The sequence below is a fragment of the Mesoplodon densirostris genome, chromosome 16, assembly GCF_025265405.1.
Source record: "Mesoplodon densirostris isolate mMesDen1 chromosome 16, mMesDen1 primary haplotype, whole genome shotgun sequence".
NCBI classification, from domain to species: domain Eukaryota; kingdom Metazoa; phylum Chordata; class Mammalia; order Artiodactyla; family Ziphiidae; genus Mesoplodon; species Mesoplodon densirostris.
The window spans coordinates 32,424,886-32,431,585 of record NC_082676.1 but is presented as its reverse complement, the minus strand read 5'-3'; the positions used below and the strand labels follow the sequence as shown (position 1 = coordinate 32,431,585).

The 6,700-nt window shown below is 42.1% G+C and overlaps 1 pseudogene; it reads left to right on the top strand.

Moving 5' to 3' along the window:
* Positions 1-1,539: 1,539 nt before the first annotated feature.
* Positions 1,540-6,293, top strand: LOC132476550 (small ribosomal subunit protein uS10-like; annotated as a pseudogene).
* Positions 6,294-6,700: the final 407 nt, after the last annotated feature.

The following is a 6,700-nucleotide window of genomic DNA, read 5'->3' as shown; positions in this document are numbered from 1 at the left end:
GAAAAAAGATGGGTCAGTCTTCCCCCTAATTACCCAGTCCAACTTATTCAGTGATCTTTCAAATGACCAAAGTCTTCCCAGTCTTTCACCTGAGGATAAAACCACCATGTCTAAACTGAGCAAAATCTTTCTCAGTGTCTTTCACAGAGGATAACCCAGGTACTTCTTCTTAAAACTAAGTTTCAAGGACAGCCTACTCCTCCAGAGAGTTTAACACCACTGATTAAAATTTAAGATTATCAACCAATAATGGGAGATCCATGAACCAGGACAGACTCACCCAAATATGCCTGGACTCTCCGAGGAGGTAGACAGGACCAAGAGACCTCTGTTTGTACCAGGCTCCAGATCCTCGTAGAGTTCAGGCAAAGGAGGGAGATCTGCTCTGGGTCCCTTTGTGGTTGCCAAAATTGTTGACTGAAAAAAAATACACAACCTAAAAGTTGAGAATTATGTTTTATAAGGACGATTGTTTATAAGGACCTCGCAGGGGTGTGAGGCTGCTTAGACCTTTCTACATTATGTGAGGTCTGAGGAGAATTGACGTCTCCTGGGGGTTTGTTTGAAAAGTCCAGCTTCCAGGCCAACTGTGAGCCACTAGTGGGGATGGAAGGGTAAGCCTTCAACCTCAGCAGCTTCACTTCTGCAGGCTTCTGCTGCCCCCAGCTCTGTGCCTCTGAGGGTGAGGAGTTGGTTGCCCAGGTAACTTGGTCCTCAGGTGACCAATTCACCCCAGCATGGCTGCAGGTGCTGGACCATCTTCCCCTTTCCGTCCTCCTACTTAACTGTACTTAGTTGCTAAGTCAGTGTTTAGTAGGGCTGGGTTGGTATTTAAGGTGAGGGTTTTGGCCATTTTGGTGAGTTACTCAGTTCTCCTGGATCTCTCCCATGTAAAGTGTTGTCAAACTTTTATTTGATTTTCTCCTGTTGATCTGTCCCATGTCAACTTAATTCTTAGACCAGCCAGAAGAACCTAGAAGGGTAGAGGAAAATTTCTTCTTCCCTGACAGGATAAATGTACCTCCCAGGTAATTCTAATGGGCACCCAGGGGTGAGACCCACTGCTCTCAATGTTCACTAAGAACAGTGCTTCTCAAGCTGCAGTGTGCCTAGGGGATCTCGTCCAAATGCAGATTCTCTTCAGCAGGTCTGGGGTGGGGCCTGGCATCTCTATCAGGTTCCCAGAGGGTACCAGTGCTGTGGTTTGGGGGATCACACTTAAAAGTAGTGAAGGTCTAGAACAGAACAATGGCTCCACATCAGAATCCCAAGGGAGCTTTAAAAGTTACCAATGGCTAGGCCCCCTCCCTCATTCTGAAGTAATTGTGTGGAGCGAGACTCAGGCACTAGGAATTTTAAATGCTCCTTTAGGTGATTCCAATGTGCAGCCAGAGTTGAGAACTGCTGATTTAAAATGATGGGATGGGGCTTCCCTGATGGCGCAGTTGTTGAGAGTCCGCCTGCCGATGCAGCGGGCACAGGTTCATGCCCCGGTCCGGGAAGATCCCACATGCCGCGGAGTGGCTGGGCCCGTGAGCCATGGCTGCTGAGCCTGCGCGTCCAGAGCCTGTGCTCCGCAACGGGAGAGGCCACAACAGTGAGAGGCTCTCGTACAGCAAAAAAATAAATAAATAAATAAAATAAATAAAAAATAAAATGATGGGATGCAGTGCTTTTAATAGTGTTGATGTCATTCCATGCCTTACCCCCCTTGCTGCTGTCTTTTTGCTCCAAACTGAGCCTTCTAAATGCCCCATTCGAGGTTCCAGGATAATCTATGGAAGCCAGAAGTTCCTAAACCACCTTTGTGCATCCCTTATTCCTCCTTCTTCCCAGAAGTGTTCATCAGTGAGTCCCTCCCCATTAGTCAGGACAGGGACAAGGTACTAAAACCTCCCTGAGCTAAAGTTTTTGAGAATGCTGTGCCATCCTGATAGAGGTTTGAGTGGTGGATAGGTGCAGAGTCAAAGTCCTCTTTCATCCTACCATCTCCACTGTGGGCTGCAGCACATTTGGGGGCTTGCTTCTCACTTGCTTCTCACCTCCCCCCAACTCAGAGCAGGGGCCTGTCTAGCTCTACCTGACCTCCTCTTGGTCCAGGAGTCCTATCCATGAGCATCTGGACCCACTTCAGTGATGCTGACTGGCACTGGTCCAGTGCCACATGCTGCTCAGCTGGATACTCCCTGGGGTGGTGGGGTCCATCTCCCTGCTGGTCGAACCTTGAGTCACACTTTTGTAGTCATTTAGCCTCTGACCTGGTCAACAATTCCAGAGCCAATATAGCCTATCACATGGGTAACCCTACCCTCAGGCCTCAGATTCTCCCCCATCCCTGTCACTGCATAAGGAATCCAACCAAATTTTGAGATAGGATTACCAACTCTGCTTTACCACTAGCTCCCTGCTTCCCAATCCTTGTCACCTCTCCCAGAGTCTCCAATTATTTCTAGGTCTGTCTTAATACATAAAAGCTACTCAAAGCAAAATTTGTTGGAAATCAATTTTATTCATTAAAGTATACAACTAGGGCACTTCTAGTGATGGAGGAAAATCAAACAACAATGGGATACATTGCACTGAAAAGGGGGTTTTCTCTGCTGAAGGCATTATTGGAATGAGTGCCATTAATTTTATAAAAAAAGGTATCATATGCAGAAAGGCTCTAACAACCACTTTAGGTGATTTGGAGCCTTTACTGGTTATGAAGTGTGGAAACTGAGGATGGAGAGGCCTGTTGCAGCGTGCCCATTCCCAGACCTGGAATGGGAGAGATCTTTGAAGCTGCACTTATCAGGTGGCTTTGATCCTTCTAGTCCTAGAGATAAAGACAAGATGAGGGAGATATTAATATTATTATTTATACTTATGTAACTTACATTTGGGGACTCTTTTGTAAATTGCTTAAGGCACTACTGATTTATATGTAATTTCACTTCTCGTAGCATCACTTCTGGGTGGAGGATAAAGGCTTTAGGTAGTTCCAAGAGTGCTCATTAAGCCAAGTCTAATGGGAACAAATGTTCCCTTTACAGTTTGGCTTTTATGGGAAATTACATCTTTAGTAGAAGCTTGTGTGTTTTAGTGACCTAGGATGGTGGTTTTTGAAAGATTTCCCTGTTGAAAACATATATGGAGAATGTATCGGAGGGAGTCACAGGCAGCTTGGGAAAGCGGTGGCCTGGAGTGTGGTTTTGACAGAGGGTCTCCACTAGGAAAAAATGTGATTCAAATATAAAATATATCATCATTATTTTTTTAAATAAGTTTATTTATTTATTTTTGGCTGCTTTGGGTCTTCGTTGCAGTGCACGGGCTTCTCATTGCAGTGGCTTCTCTTGCTGTGGAGCACGAGCTCTAGGCACGCAGGCTTCAGTAGTTGTGGTACATGGGCTCTAGAGCTCAGGCTCAGTAGTTGTGGTGCACGGGCTTAGTTGCTCCGTGGCCTGTGGGATCTTCCCGGACCAGGGCTCGAACCCATGTCCCCTGCATTGGCAGGCGGATTCTGAACCACTGCACCACCAGGGTAAGCCCCATAACATCATTATCAGTGGCATTTATGGAGCACCCATTGGAATGGTGGTTTTCAAACTTGAGTGTGAATCAGCATCCCTTGGTGGGCCTTTTAAAATCGAATTGCTGGGACCCAGTGTTGAGTTTCTAATTTGTTAAGTCTGAGGTGGGGAATGAGAATTTGCATTTCTACCAAGTTCCTAGGTGATGCTGATGTATGTAAAAGATACATTTTGAGAATGACTGATGTAGTATATTGGCTCTCTAAGATCTAAGATTCTGAAAAACACAAGCAGTGAGATTTCTCTAAATTGTCCAATTTTTAAACTTTGATTAGGATTGTTTCAATCAGTGTGTCCAAGAAGCAGACTTATCTGATGCCTTTTTTTTTTTTTTTTTTTTTTTTTGCGGTACGCGGGCCTCTCACTGTTGTGGCCTCTTCCGTTGCGGAGCACAGGCTCCGGACGCAAAGGCCCAGCGGCCGTGGTTCACAGGCCCAGCCGCTCTGCGGCACGTGGGATCTTCCCTGACCAGTTCGCGAGCCCGTGTCCCCTGCATCGGCAGGCGGACTCAACCACTGTGCCACCAGGGAAGCCCTGATGCCTTTTAAAAAATAAAAATAAAAACTTTTTTTTTTGAAATATCTATAAATTCACTAGAAGTTTCAAAGAAATTTACACAGAGGTTCCATGTGGCCTTTACCCAGCTTCTTCCAAAAATAACAGAGTTATAGTACAATATCAAAACCAGAAAATTGACAGTGGTACAAACCACAGAATGTATTCAGATTTCACCAGTTATATATGCACTCCTTAGAATGTGTTTGTGTATAGCTCTAAGTAATTTGATCACATGTGTAACCTCAGGATACTCAACTTATACCATCACTTCAACACTCCCTCATGATAATTCTTTATAGCCCTACACACACATACCCTAATTGCCATCTCTAACCCTTGGCTACCACTACTCTCTTCTCCATTTCTATAATTATGCCATATATATATATAAAATATATATATATATACATGTTTTATATATATATATATATATATATATGTATGTATGTATATATTTAATATTGGCTTTCTTCATTCAGCATCATTTTCCTTAGTATTCATCCAAGTTTTTGTGTATATCAGTAATTAATTCCTTTTTATTGCTGAGTCGTATTCCATGGTATGAATGTGTCAAAGTTTTTTAACCATTCACCCTCAGAAGGACATCTGAGTAGTTTCTGGTTTGGACAATAAATACAAATAAAACTGCTACAAATATTTGTGTGCAAGTTTCTGTGTGAAAATACATTTTTGTTTCTTTGGGATATATGCCTAAGACACAATTGCTAATCATAAGGTAATCCCATTTTTCAGTTTTTATTTATTTATTTATTTTTTCGGCTGCACCACATGGCTTGCAGGAATCTCAGTTCCCTGACAAGTGATTGAACCTGGGCCACAGCAGTGAAAGCCTGGGGTTCTAACCACTAGATGACCAGGGAACTCCCCAGTTTTTCAGTTTTAAAAGGAAATTCCAAATTATTTTCTAGATTGACTGTACCATTTAACAGCCTCACCAACAATGTATGAGTGATTCAGTTTCTCTGCATCCTCACTAATATTTAGTGCTCTCACTGTTTTTTATTTTAGTCATTCTGTTAGGTATATAGTGATACCTCATTGTGGTTTTAATTTGCATTTCTCTAATGCCATATGATGTTGAATATCGTTTCATGTACTTACTTGCTACAGAATCTCCTTCAGTAAAGTGTTAATGTCTTTTGCCCATTTTCTAATTTGATTGTTTGCTTTTTTATTGTTGATGTTTGAGAATTCTTTTTATATTCTAGATACTAGCTCTTTGTCAGATACGTAGTTTGTAAATATTTTTCTCTCTTTTCATCTGCTGCACAGGGAGTTTTACAGAACAAAATTTTAAATTTTTTATAAGGTCTAATGTATCAATTTTTGCTTTATGGATTTCCTTTTATGGTTTGTGCTTTTGGTGTCAAGCCCAAGGACTTGACTTTTTGCCTAGTCCCAGGTCCCAAAGCTTTTCTCCTGCTCTTTTTCTAGAAAAAATATATAAATGGAGGGGGTTTTTTTGCCAGTAGATTTTCAATTTCTTCAGCACCATTTATTGAAAATGACTACATTGGATTCCTTTTGCTACTTTGTTAAAAATTAGGCATATTTATGTAGATTTATTTCTGTGTTGTCCACTATTTTCCATTGATCTATGTATCTACCTCTCCACCAATACCACAGTCTTGATTACTATAGCTTCTTTCACAAAATTATTTTGTGTATTAAAAAGAAAAAAAGCAGCTCTTTGAGGAAGATGCGGTCACCACTACAGTGGAGCCCGGGGACTCCCGCTTCTGTGCCTGACTCACCGCTGTTTGCTCTCGCCCAGGAACAAGTCAGTCAGGAAGCTGCACTGCAGTCATAGCCTAGCAGAAAGACTTCCCTGGAGCCAGAGGTAGCGATTCACCGGATTAGAATCACCCTCACCAACTGCAACACGAAGTCTTTGGAGAAGGTATGTGATGACCTGATCAGAGGCGAGAAGGAAAAGAATCTCAAAGTGAAAGGACTGGTTCGGATGCCTACCAAGACTCTGAGAATAACTACCAGGAAAACTCCTTGTCATGAAGGTTCTAAATGAGGATCCACAAGTGACTCATTGACCTGAACAGTCCTTCTGAGATTGTTAAGCAGATCATTTCCATCAGTATTGAGCCAGGAGTCGAGGTTGAAGTCACCATTGCCGATGCTTAAATCAACATTTTAAATAAATTGATAATCAGTTGTTTAAAAAAAAGAGCAAAATAAGCCCAAAGCAAACAATAAGAAGAAAAAATAAAAAGCAGAAATTGATTGGAAAAAAGAAAACAGTAGAGAAAATAAGTGAAATAAAAAGCTGGTTCTTTGCATACAAATGGCCATAGGCACATGAAAATTTGCTCAACAGTGTTAATTATTAGAGACATACATTCAAAACTGCAGTGAGGTATCACCTTACACTGGTCAGAATGGCCACCAAAAGACTACAAACCATAAATGTCAGAGAGGGTGTGGACAAAAGGGAACTATCCTACACTGTTGGTGGAACTGTTAAGTTTGTACAGCCACTATGGAAAACAGTATGGAGGTTCCTCAAAAAACTAAAAATAGAGTTGCCATAT